Source organism: Elaeis guineensis, chromosome 12 (assembly GCF_000442705.2).
Source record: "Elaeis guineensis isolate ETL-2024a chromosome 12, EG11, whole genome shotgun sequence".
Taxonomy (NCBI): Eukaryota; Viridiplantae; Streptophyta; class Magnoliopsida; order Arecales; family Arecaceae; genus Elaeis; species Elaeis guineensis.
In genome coordinates this window covers 14932-27934 of record NC_026004.2, presented here as the reverse complement: position 1 = coordinate 27934, position 13003 = coordinate 14932, and positions in this window count along the sequence as shown.

Sequence of the window (13003 nt, the reverse complement as noted above, 5' to 3'; positions counted from 1 at the left end):
GGAGAAAAGGACCAAGAATATCCATCCCCCACTAAGCGAATGGCCATGGGATGTTGATGAGAGTTAGAAGTGCTACCGATTGATGCTAAATATTGAAGATCCTTTGGCATCGATCGTACTTTCTGATGAAAGCACCTACATCTTGCTGCATAGTGGGCCAGTAGTAGCCTTACCGAAGAATTTTGTAAGAGAAGGACCTCCCCCCCAAGTGGCTTCTACAGATTTCTTCATGGATCTCCTATTGCACATAATCTGTCTCGAATGGGCGTAGACATTTTAGGAGAGGCAGGAAGAATGATCGCTTGTATAGCTTGTTATCGTGAAAGACATAGCAGACGGCCTATTTTCTTATCTTTCAAACTTCCTTGTGATCAGTGGGTAGCTCATCTGACGTAAAATACATGAGTAGAGGATCGATCCAATAGGATTCTTCATCAACTTGCTGGACAAAGACAGGCTTCTCAAAGATCGAGGCTTTGAGCACCTCAAAGTAGGTTATGTTCTCTAAATCAATTGGCAACAAGACTGCTAGCTTTAATAGTGCATCTATCCTGGCATTGTCTACTCTGGAGACCTGCTGAATGTCAAAGCTTAGAAAGACTGAAGTTAAATCTTTTACCTTCTGAAGATGCTTCTTCATATTCTCCTCTCATGTCTCATATCCATCCTTTATGTGCCCCACCACTAGTTGGGAGTCGTTGAAGACCTTCAGATGTTGGGCTCCAACTTTTCTCACCACCTTAAGACCAGCAAGCAGAGCTTTATATTTTTCTCCATTATTGGTGGCTAAAAATTCAAAGCGCAGTGCGTATCCTACAACATTGCCTTCAGGATTGGTCAAGATCAGCCCAACCCCAGCTCCAGAAGCATTCAATGAGCCATCAATGTGCAGCATCCATAACTCCTCAGGATCAGATCCTATGTCTGACTCCTCACCACTTGAGCTCTCACCAACTTCTGAGCACTCGACAGATCTTGAGCCTTCTCCATCTTGTGAGCTTTGCTCGTTCGAGATGGTATGTTCAAGAATAAAGTCCACTAGCACCTGAACCTTGATAGCAAGCATTGGATGGTATTGTACATCCAGCTCGATAGGTTATAGTGCCCACTTTGCAATCCATCCTGAGGTATCTGGACGGTGGAGAATGACCTTGATCGACTGGTCAGCGAGCAGCACAACAGTATGGGTCTGAAAATAAAACCGCGGCTTCCTCGTTGTGACACCTAATGTAAAAATTAATTTCTCAAGCTTAGAGTATCTGGTCTTCGCATCATGAAGGACTCTGCTGGTATAGTGCATAGACCTTTGAATTCATCCTTCTTTTCGAATGAGAACTGCACTGATTGCCATTGAAAAGACAGCGAGATATAGTAGCAGTTCCTCACCAAGCTGAGGCTTTGTGAGTAGTGGTGGAGAATTGAGATATTGCTTTAACTTCTTAAATTCCTTTTGGCATTTAATAGTCCGTTGAAAGTCTTTTCGCTGTCTGAGGGTCTGAAAAAATAAGAGACACCTCTCCATCCATCTAGAGACGAAGCGATTGAGCAAGGCAATCTTGCCCTGCACCTCTCCAACTATTTTCGATGGAGTCATCTCAAGAATTATCCTGTTCTTCTTGGGATTCACCTCGATACCTCTTTGTGAGATTATGAATCCTAGAAACTTTTCGACAGTAACTCCAAAAGCACACTTCGCTCGATTTAGTCTCATCCAGAATCGATGGAGAGTACTGCAGGTCTCTTGGAGGTCTGCAATATAGTTTGGGACTGCACGGCTCTTGACCAGCATATCATCTACGTATATCTCCATATTATGATTGAGTTGATCTTTAAAGATCTTATCCACCAGCCGCTGATAAGTAACTCCGATATTTTTTAAGCCAAAGGGCATCGCTTTGTAATAATAAAGCTCACGGTCAATAATAAAGACTATTTTCTCCTCATCTTTAGGTGCCATCTGGATCTGATTATAGCTAAAAAAGGCATTCATAAAGTTGAAGAGCTCATGCCCAGAAGTAGCATCCATCATCTCGTCTATCCGAGGTAATGGATAACTATCCTTCGATTAGGCCTTGCTCAGATCAATGAAATCGATGCACATGTGCCACTTTCTATTCGTCTTTTTGATCAGGACAATATTTGTTAGCCAATCCGGGTACATTACTTCTCGGATGAAGCCAGTTTTGAGCAGTTTGTCCACTTCCTCGGATAAAGCCTTCTGGTGCTTTGGGATAAAGCTCTGCTTATTTTGTTTAACCAGACAGTAGGTTGGATCCACCTTCAGGTGGTGGAACATCATCTCAGGATCAATATCGGGCATGTCTGTAGCCAATCAGGTAAAAAGATCTGTATTTTTCTATAAAAGAGCAGTTAGCCGACCCTTCATTACCTCATCAAAGTATGAGCCGATCTTCATGGTTTATTGAGAATTCTCTTTCCTCAGTAGAACTCCAGGAGGTCCTCAGATGGCTGGGCTCATTTCTTGGATAGATCATCTTTGGAAAAATCCTAAGTCGAGGTGTTAAATCTAGTTAGCTGATCTGGGGTGAACCCTATTTGGATAAAAATAATAAAATATAAAATATCAATCGAGCTTCTATTATCAATAAATACACGGTGTACATTAAAATCAATAATATTTGCCATTGTAACCACCGCATTATTGTGTGAGGTAGGTACACCCTTAGTATCTTGCTAGGTGAAGACAATGGCATCCTCACCCTTATCTTCAAGTCTTGGCCTCGTTGCCTTCAGAGGCTCTATCGATCCAGATGATCCCCTAGTTATCATGTGGATTTCATCATGGATGGATCGGTCTTCAACTGCCACTAGTCCCCCTGCTTCTTGTCTCATCGACTGCACTAGTGCTGGCTACGGCTGAGGCAAAGGAAATAGCTACTGAGGTAAAGAAGGTGGCTGCTGAGCTCTTGGAGGAGGTCACTGTGGAGGCACTCTCCCTCGAATGAAGTGATTCAGTCTCCCCTACCTAATAAGCCTCTCAATATCATCATGAAGCTACAGGCAATCTTCAGTATCATGACCGCGGTCACGATGATAGAGGTGGTACTTATTTAGGTCGTGGCAGTGCTCTGGCTTCATCTGCATCTGAGGAGGCTGGGGCAACTCAGCCTAGATTTCCATCAATACCTCCAACCTAAAAATAGTTAAGGATGTATAATTATTGTAACGCTCAGGGAGTGAGGGTCGCCGATCCCTTCTCTGAGGACTTCAAGATCAACGGTTTCGACCTCCATTCTTCCACATCTAGAATGGAGATCGGGAGCACTGGTAGTTTCTCCCCTTTTGTCTTGGAGAGCGCTCCTTATTCTTTCCTACTACAATAGAACTAGCAGGGATCTCCTCTGCAAAGGCCTTCCTCATTCGGGCATACTTCTCCGCACGAACAAGCATGTTTGGAAAATCTTGGGGAAAAATCGTGATCAATGATTTTTTAAAGTTATTCTTTAGTAGGCCGCTCATCATTGCAGCCATCGCGGTCGACTGGTTTAAATCTCAGACCTCTAGAGTTGTCGGGTTGAAATGGATGACAAAAGCATGGATCGACTCACTCTCCTTCTATTTGATGGTGTGAAGGTAGTCGGACCGCTTCTGCTGTTGCCAGCTGCTAACAAAATGATCGACGAAGGACCGACACAGATCTTCAAAGGAGTGGATGGAAGTCGGCATCAAATTGAAGTACCACTATTGAACCTCTCCCTTGAGAGTCAGAGGGAACACTTGATAAAGGATCACATCAGATGCTCCCTAAAGGAGTATGGCCATCTTGAAGGTTTTCAAGTGATCGATGGGATCGACGGTCCTATTGTAGACCTCCAGTTGAGGCAGCTTGAAGTGCTGAGGGAGTGATTCCTGCATTATCCTCAGGACGAAGGGCGGTTCACTATTATACCCCTCGTAGGGTTGCATCGAGGAGTGATTATTGTTGAATACATTTTCTATTCTTTTTTTCATCTATTTTTTGAGAGTCTGAAACTGTCTTTCGATATCGAGATCTCGGGCAGTGTAGGCCTCAGAATACTATGGAGAATGACGATCGGGGGTTGAATCATACCCTAATCATGGATTGGGAGATCTCTGTCTGGCCAGCTGACGGCTTTGATGAATGTGTCTCCTCTTCGAGCTTTGAGGAGGTACATGCGGCTCTGACTGTGGTGGCAACTAAGTAGTCGAGTGTGGAATCGGATTTGGTGGGGGCACCACTGTGGAAGCTGCTGATGGTGCCACTGAGAGGGCCACCAGTTACACCGCTGAAAGAGATGTAGGGGTAGCCTAAACTGGTTGTGGTGCAATTGGGGGAGGCACCAGAACAGTCTAGATCGCCTGAATGGCGGCCGTCAAATTTTGAACCTACTGGAAGAGCAGGCTGAATTGATCCATCATGATCAGCACTAGCTGGACTGGCAGGAGAGTTTCAATTGCTGGTTGCTGTGCCAGACTGTTGGCTTGACTCTCCGTCCGACGAGAGACGACAATGTTGGAGAGCCGAGATGATGTTCGCTTTGGAGGCATAATAAAGATTACGTCCTTCCTCTATCTATTGCTATTAATTTGGTTGAGGTTAGAGAGAAGATGACTGAGTCTCACGCAGAAATGATGGTGATGGAGTGATCTGTGAAATAAGTCTAAATCGAAGATTTTCACTCTGATGAGGACCCTCCGATACTCAAGTCAGATTCAAAGAACAACAGAAATAGCAATAAATTCTCTGAGAGGGATTGATTGACTTATCTTGATTCTCAGAGCTTTGGTTGCTAATAAGTCATATATTTGTACATTTATTTTAGATATTTTTGATAATTAATGATGCTAACATCTTCTAAAAAATCTAATTTCATAAATAATTTAATTTTTTTTATAAAAATAAATAATTTTAAAAAATATGAAATTACAACATATTTATGAAAAATAGATGTCAAGCTAATTGAGTAATTTAAGCATCAAAATAATTAAAAAATTAATAAAAAATTTAATTCATATTTATTTTTATTTTTCAGGTACAAAATTCAAGCAAAATCAAGTAAAAATATAAAAAATTTTATTTTAAATAGCCTTTGGTGCACGGTGGACTGGCCGCTCGATCCACAGAACTTGAGTCGTGGTCCACAGCACAGTACCCTGGTCCACATTGTAGCTCATGACGGGCGGATGGCTTTTGCGTGACTAATGTCAACCTAGTGCAAAAGTGCGACTAATGTCAGAGGTTTGCCAATATCCAAAAGCTTCCGTCAAGTTAACTCACAACCATTTCGACACCATGGTCATTTGATCAGTAGAGAGTCGATATACTCGATCCTTTTTCATCTGCCAGTGGACAAAGAAGGTTCATTATCGTGGCCATTGACTACTTCACCAAGTGGATGGAGACCGAACCACTGGCGCAGATAATGAAAAGGAAGACTACGAATTTTCTGTGAAAATCCATTATCTACCACTTTAGTCTATCCTGAGTGATCATCACTGATAATGGCCAATAATTTGACAATGTCAGGTTTAAAAAATTCTATGCAAAGTACCACATCATCCACAGATTTACCTCAATCGGGCATCTGCAATCTAATGGAGAAGTCGAGGTGACCAACAGGATAATTTCATAAGGCCTAAAGACAAGAATCGATCAAACTAAAAGATATTGGGCTGACGAACTCTCCAACATCCTATGGTCTTGCTGAACAACTCCTCGGATCCCGACTGGAGAGACCTCCTTCAAACTGGTATTCGGGATGGAAGTTGTGATCCCAATTGAAATCGATCTACCTTCGACTCGAGTGGAGCACTACAATGAACGGACCGATTTGGATAAGCGACGAACTAATCTGGACTTGCTCGATGAGTTTCAGAGACAAACACAACTAAGGATGACTTCCTATTAGCAAATGATAGCTCAATACTACAACTCTCGAGTCAAGCCTAAGATCTTTCAAGCCGGAGACTTAGTCCTCAGGAGAGCTGAAGTCTCCAAACCGATCGAGCAAGAAAAGTTATCCCCGAATTGGAAAGATCCTTACAAAATTTTAGTGGTTCTATGACCTGGAGCATACAAGATCGAGAGCCTGGATGGTAATGAAGATTCCTCGAACCTGGAACACTAAGAATCTGCGAATGTATTATCAATAGGAATGTCTTATAAATAAAAAAAAAAAATTTCTGCAATTCTGTGTTCAACAACCCTTAACTCTCGAAGGCATAACCCTCGATCGAAATAGAGGTCACCTCCGCCAGATCCGAGAAGCAACGACGAGAACCCTTGGTCAAGGACCAAGGCCACCTCGGCGAGATTCAAGGTGCAGCAAATGGCGATACTCCTCTATGATGGAATGGCCTACGATAAAAACCCTCTTCAAGGCCCCATGTCACCTCTGCAATTTTTGAAGGGTAGTGCAGTCAAAATCATTGACGAGACACTAGATCACCTCAACAAAATTTGAGATGCATCAGCAAGAGTACTGATGAGACATGAGGTCACTTCGATAAAATTCGAGAAGAAACTTCTAAGAAGTCATCAAGAAGCCCCTCCAAAATAAGTCGACCATGACCTTGACGAGACCAACACTATGGAAGGCAAATGACTCGGGATGTTCCTCCAACTCATGAAACTCCTGAGTTAGCAACTTCATCGCTTGATAGCTGACCAATCCACATCCTCGTCAGTTGCTATCCGATGAGACGTTATTCGGCTAATATCCATTTAACGGAACCTGGAGTCCGACAACTGTTAGCATGCCAGCTCGGACCGAAGGGCTACTGGAATATAAGCTATAGTTCACGAGGCAAACCTAGACAAAACCCAACGTTATTCGGCTAATACCCATTTTAACGAAATCGTGAAGTCCAGCAACTTTTAGCCTGCTAGCTTTGGTTGAAGGGCCGCTGGAGTATAAGGTATAGTTTGCGGTGCAGATCTAGGCGAAACCTGACGTTATTCGACTAATATCCATTTAACGGAGCTATGGAGCTCGGCAACTATTAGTGTGCCAGCTATGATCGAAGGGTCGCTAGAGTATGAGCTATAGTTCGCGGTGTAGATCCAGACGAAAAAAATTACGATTAGTCGGTTTGTCCCAAATTGATCAAGGATCAGTTGATCCGAAATAAAATAGAGATACGATCATACTCCATCTCAACCACCATGCTTCGAACTTGATGAAATGCTCCATAGAACGACGACCCATACCTCGAAACAACAAGTCCGCTGCATGCAGCTTCTGGGGATGATCGTCAGGAAATACTACTCAGACCCACACATTGGTTAACTCCTTTCGCCCGATGAAGACTACATAATTGAACTCAGGAGTTGGGAGGCAAGTGTTAGGATAAGTCCTCATCACTTAACCGACCTCATACAACCAACGTCAACAGGAGGCCTACCTCGGTAAAAGCCGACGCCATTGAGAGAATACCAACTTGAAGCTACCAATGTAGAGCTAGATCATAGAGATCATCATAAAGCCAGCCTCTACGTGAAGTCGAGATCACCAGAGGACCGACCTCATCAGAACATCATGGGCCCCAGGAAGTCGGCTTCATCGAGAAGCCGACCTCATCTAAAAGCTAAGGTTGGTGAAAGTCCGACCTCAACATCATTGGGACATGGCGACATTGTCTCAGTTGAAGACTACATCAGCTAACAACCGGTCTGTTTCTTTAGTGGCATCAGTGAGAAAATGACGTACTTGCCTGTCACGACAACCATGATCTGGAGATCGGATTCTTCAACTACCTACGGCCCTTGATACTTCAGGTCGGTCATCTATCGACCTGACTTTCCAACCCTATTTGGCGAGTCCGGGACTGTTGGCATGCGGGGTACTTATCTCGGACTGCTTCCAACTCCTTTCATCTTGCTCCGGCTAGTGGCCAACCTGGATATCGACATCGGCCAAACAACTGATGGTCAAGTGTGGCCGTCATGTAGTCCCATCGAGACACATCAAGTCATATCATTCTGAGGTAATACCCTAAGCGGTCTATTGTGAGTCGTGATAGGACACCACAAAGTCATTAATTATGCCATATGCACGTAATAAGGTCCACCACCGTGACCATCGATGCGTCGGACAAAAGACATGCCCGCTGACAGAGCCATTTAAAGATGTCCCTATGTGACTCTGTATAATTGGACGTTATCGGAATACATTTCCGTCTTTTCCTCCTTCATCCGGCTCTCTCTATAAATGGAGGTAAGAGAAGACTCGTAAAAGGTATGCACACTCTAATATTCAGAACCCAAAACTCTGCTTCACTCGCTTCTCTACTTATTGAGCTAAGATTGATTTGAACATCGGAGGATCCTCGTCAGAGCCATTTCCAGTGCAGGCTTCTCTTGCAGGTTTTTTTGCTGCCATTGGATGTCGTTGGCCGACCTTCTAGTCCGGTCCAAGTTGACTCTGCCTCCGTTCAATACATCGTGAGTCTTCGCTCTCGTTCTTGGTCCTCTCGATTGTATCCTCTCTCTGACGAGCGATTTTTTTTTATCGGTTCTCGACCGTTCGACATTCAGGAGCGACAATCTGACTACCCCAACGGAGTAGCTAGAGTAGATGTAACAGATACGGATATTGCTTCGTGGGCAAATTTTAAGATATGCACTAAATAATTGAGTGAGTTACACCAGGAACTACTAGAATGGACTCCTTTCGTCAAATTGTTTGATTTCCTAGAGGTCACGCAGGATTGGCCCACCATTGATGAGATGATAGAGCAGTACGGATAAAACAACATAAATTTTCAACTTGGTGGAGCAACTGTAGTTCGAGATTGACGTTGTCATTATTCTCATCAGCCTATCCCTAGGAGGACAACTGTTAGCCTAAGAAGACTGGAGCATCTTCCATGTTATTGTGAAACAACCCCGAGGATACTCGGGTGCATTGCCTCGAACTTGAATTGTTTATCAAGAAACTGTCAACTAAGAAGGATTTTGAGTTGATTGCAGACCGTGCAAAGTCCTTTGTTTGTTGTCTTTCTACCGTATTCTCTTTTCACAGAGTGACTATACATGTCCATTAGGAAAATTAGCTCTGGTAGACGATCGCCCTAATGGTCTCTGATCGCATGATTGCAAAATCACCATACATTCAACCTTACAATAAATTTAGCTCCAGGTGCACACCCCTATTCTTTGAAAAATACAACTATTTTATTTAGTGCCATGGATATATCGATGAGATTGTGTCACCTTTGCCTACTAGAACCATTTCAAGGATCAGATTGATGCATTGAAGTTGTTGGACATGCTCATAGATCTTGTCTTCCTTAGCAAGGAGGAGAGCATATATCATTAATGCTGATGGATGCCAAGGCATTGTTTGTGATCAAGGCCCATTTTAGCCAACTTCAGCCATGGATCAGATCTTAGGTGAATCAGATATAAGCCGGTAGGAAGAAGACTCAAATACGCTAGCTAACATGAGTTATATATTCATAGTTTACAAAGTACATTTCAGATGATATCCGCATCTAGTACATAAAGCTCTCGTCTGTGGTCAAGAATGCGTATTATGGGAATTAGCCGGAATTTGATGCAAACTTCTGTGACACGGACAATCACTTATTTATTTATGCAATATGTTTGTATTGGTTCAAATATTGTTGAAGGTAGGGAGGATGGGGAAAATATGATGTGGAAGGAGTGGATAAGGGACTTAAGAAGCATGTATTCTTTGAAGGCCAAGGAAAATGAACAATGCCATCGCGATACTCCTTAGGAAGAATGTAAAACTAAATCTTGAGAACTTATGATTGAAGATGGAGAATAAGATCTTAAGGGCCCGTTCTTTTGCAGATAAAAGATTTGCCTGAAAATCTATACTTTTCTGGATAAATATTTTTCAGGCAATATTTAGATAGAAAAATAATTTACCCATGTTCTTTTACATATGGGAAAGTGACTTCAGAATTTGTTATCCATGTTCTTTTACATTACTACTTTTTTTGGATAAGTTAGTAAAATTTATCTATATTTTTTATAATATCCCTTATGCCTTTTAGATTTGACTAAGTTATTAAGCATTGAATGATGGAGACATTAAAAATAAGGATGGATATTTAAGGTACAGTATTAAATGCCTATTTTACTGACTGATGGAAAAATAATTTAGCCATCTCCTGAATGGATAAATTTTTTTTCTATTTTATGGATAAATGTTGTCCATGGTAAAGTAACTTATCCATCTTGAAAAGTGTGAGAACATGGGTAAGTTGGTCAATGAAAAAATTGATCAACATTTTCATGGTATTTACTGACAAAAGAATGACCCCTAAAGGAGAAGCTGGAAGTGCCATTGATGACCCCAACAAGTGGGAATGCCTCCTATCCATAATTGACGTACGAAAAAAAAAATCGAGGCCATAGGATGAGTTTCAAGAGGACCGTACCCAATAGTTGCAAGAGGATGGGGAAAATGCAATGTTGAAGGAAAAGATAAGGGACTTAAGAAGCATGTATTCTTTGAAAGCCGAGGAAATGAACAATGCCATCGTGACACTCCTTAGGAAGAATATAAAACTAAATCTTGAGAACTTTTGATTAAAGATGGAGAATAAGGTCTTAAAGAAGAAGTTAGAAGTGCCATTGATGATCCCAACAAGTGGGAATGCCTCCCATCCATAATTGACGTACGTTAAAAAAATGACAGCCATAGGATGAGTTGCAAGAGGACTATGCCCAGTATGTAATTCACCAATGAAAGTGGTGATGAAAGATCGAAGATTAACTAGCTCACACATCATGGATTGAGACCTCCACCTTTCCAGATGACTTGCATCTTCTTGATGTTGAGGTAGTAAAGACAGAGGTCTCACCCTCTCCAATGCCATAAGTAAAATTGGCTATCAAAGGATGCATAGGATGAATCTCTAGAAGATAATAGATGGACTCTCTATAAATTGAACTCTTCTTCCATCCAAGACTCTCCATTATGATCATCTTCTCTTCTTTCTCTCTCTTTCTTCCTCCATGTTCCATCAAAGTTCACAGTGTACCCTAGATTCATGCCCGCTGGAAATCAAGGTTGAAGAGCTCATCAGAGCCAAAGTAAGTGCTCGGCCTCACCTCTCCTCTCTCTTTCCCTCCTCCTCATGATCTTAAGTACCACTAATGACCATTGATTTCATCAAAAATCTATCAAGAAAAATAAAACCTCGATTCAACCTCTCTTTTATGGCCTTCCTTTCTTCTTTTCCTAGCCATCGACATCATTACTCCTTGAAGCTAGAGTTTCGATCAGATAGTTAGACCTCCCTACCATCCTCTACGATGGTGCCATGGCCATCGATAGTCGGCCAACAGCCGGCAAGACCAATAAAAGTGCCAGATGCCCTATTTTTCTTAGTCCTTTCCCATGGTAACCCATCAACCAGTCACTATCGCGGGCCATCCATTGCTGCATCCCGCTAGCAGCTCACTACCATCACCTACTGCTATCTTGCCACAGCCATGGACCATCCCTCTTTCCTTGTTTTGCCCAGAAAGAAGAAGAAAGAAAAGAAAAAAAAAGAGGAGAGAGAATGAACATCTCTTTTATGATTTTCTCTCTCCACTCATCCACTTTCTCTCTCTAATATTCCTCTCTTTCTCTCTTTAGATAATATCTAGATCCTGGTATCTGTTGTCATAATCTTCTTTTATGAACCAAAGATAATCTTTTAAAAACAAGATCCATGACTTTGACATTCATGCAGTATGTCGGATCCTAGTCTCTTCCATAGAGTCTGATCACTATTAATTCTTATTGAGTTACCTAAATTATAATTGATTATGATCAATTGAGTTCATCTTGTTCAGATAGACCCAGTTAGTCAAGCACCACTACATGGCCTATCTTGTCCTTCTTTTATCTCGATCTTGATTTGAAATCCATTATTGATGAATATTTATCGATCTTAACCTTGACCCAATCCGTGCTTCATAATTTTTTGATCGAGTTGCTTAGATCTGACCTGTCTAACTTGTCAGACTAACCATTTGGTGTATAGCTTCTTTCTTTATGATTTAATTCTATTAAATTCATTGAATAAAAATTGATTATATTTTTAATATTTTAAATAGGATTAGCATATTCATCTAATAAAGTTTGAATATTTTGGATAGATGAGGTAAGTAGAACTTATTTCTTATGTATTTTCAACAATCATGTTTTCTATACATGTGGGCTGCTATTGATGAAGATGATGCTTTATTATAAAAAATAGTTTTATAAAATTTTTTAATAAAAATAATATGTTTATGAAATATGAATATGATTATGCTATTTAGTAGGCTTTTATTTATGTATATGTATGTTTTAAAAAAAATGACATAAAGATTTCAAAGACTTTTAGATAGCTATGTATGAATATCTAAATTGAAGAAAATCGACATCCAGAGCTAGCATGTATATGAACACAGGCTTTACCAATAGGTATAAAGTTGATAGATAAAAAAAAATTCTATCAATTAAGAATACAAACCCTATCAAGGATATAAAATGATCATATATAGCATGAATATTTATGAGTAATATTTCAAAATATGATATGAACACATAATAAGAATGACTTACGAATCTTGTTTATGAAATATTCATGATTTATACATGCATGATTATTTTTATAACTTATTTTATTATATACTCTATGAAATATTTTATTTTTTTAATATCTATTATTTTTAAATTTTAAATTATCATAAAAAATTTATACTTAATTTGATAAAAAAATATAGATTTTACTTATAGCTCATATCTCTTTATTCTTTTTTTTTCTTTTATAGATGAACAATGTTAGAAAAGATAGATGATCTAAGCTTAGGAGATCTGTGCCGGCAAGCTTAAAAATTTTATAGCTTGATTTAGTTTGTGAATGATTATGGACTTACAGTTAACTATTTATGAATTTTGAAATCTAAATTTTGATATTTTTTTATTTTGGATTTAGATATTTTGAATCGATTTTTGTTTAATTACTTAATGAATGATTGAAATTGAATCTTATTGTAATATTTTAT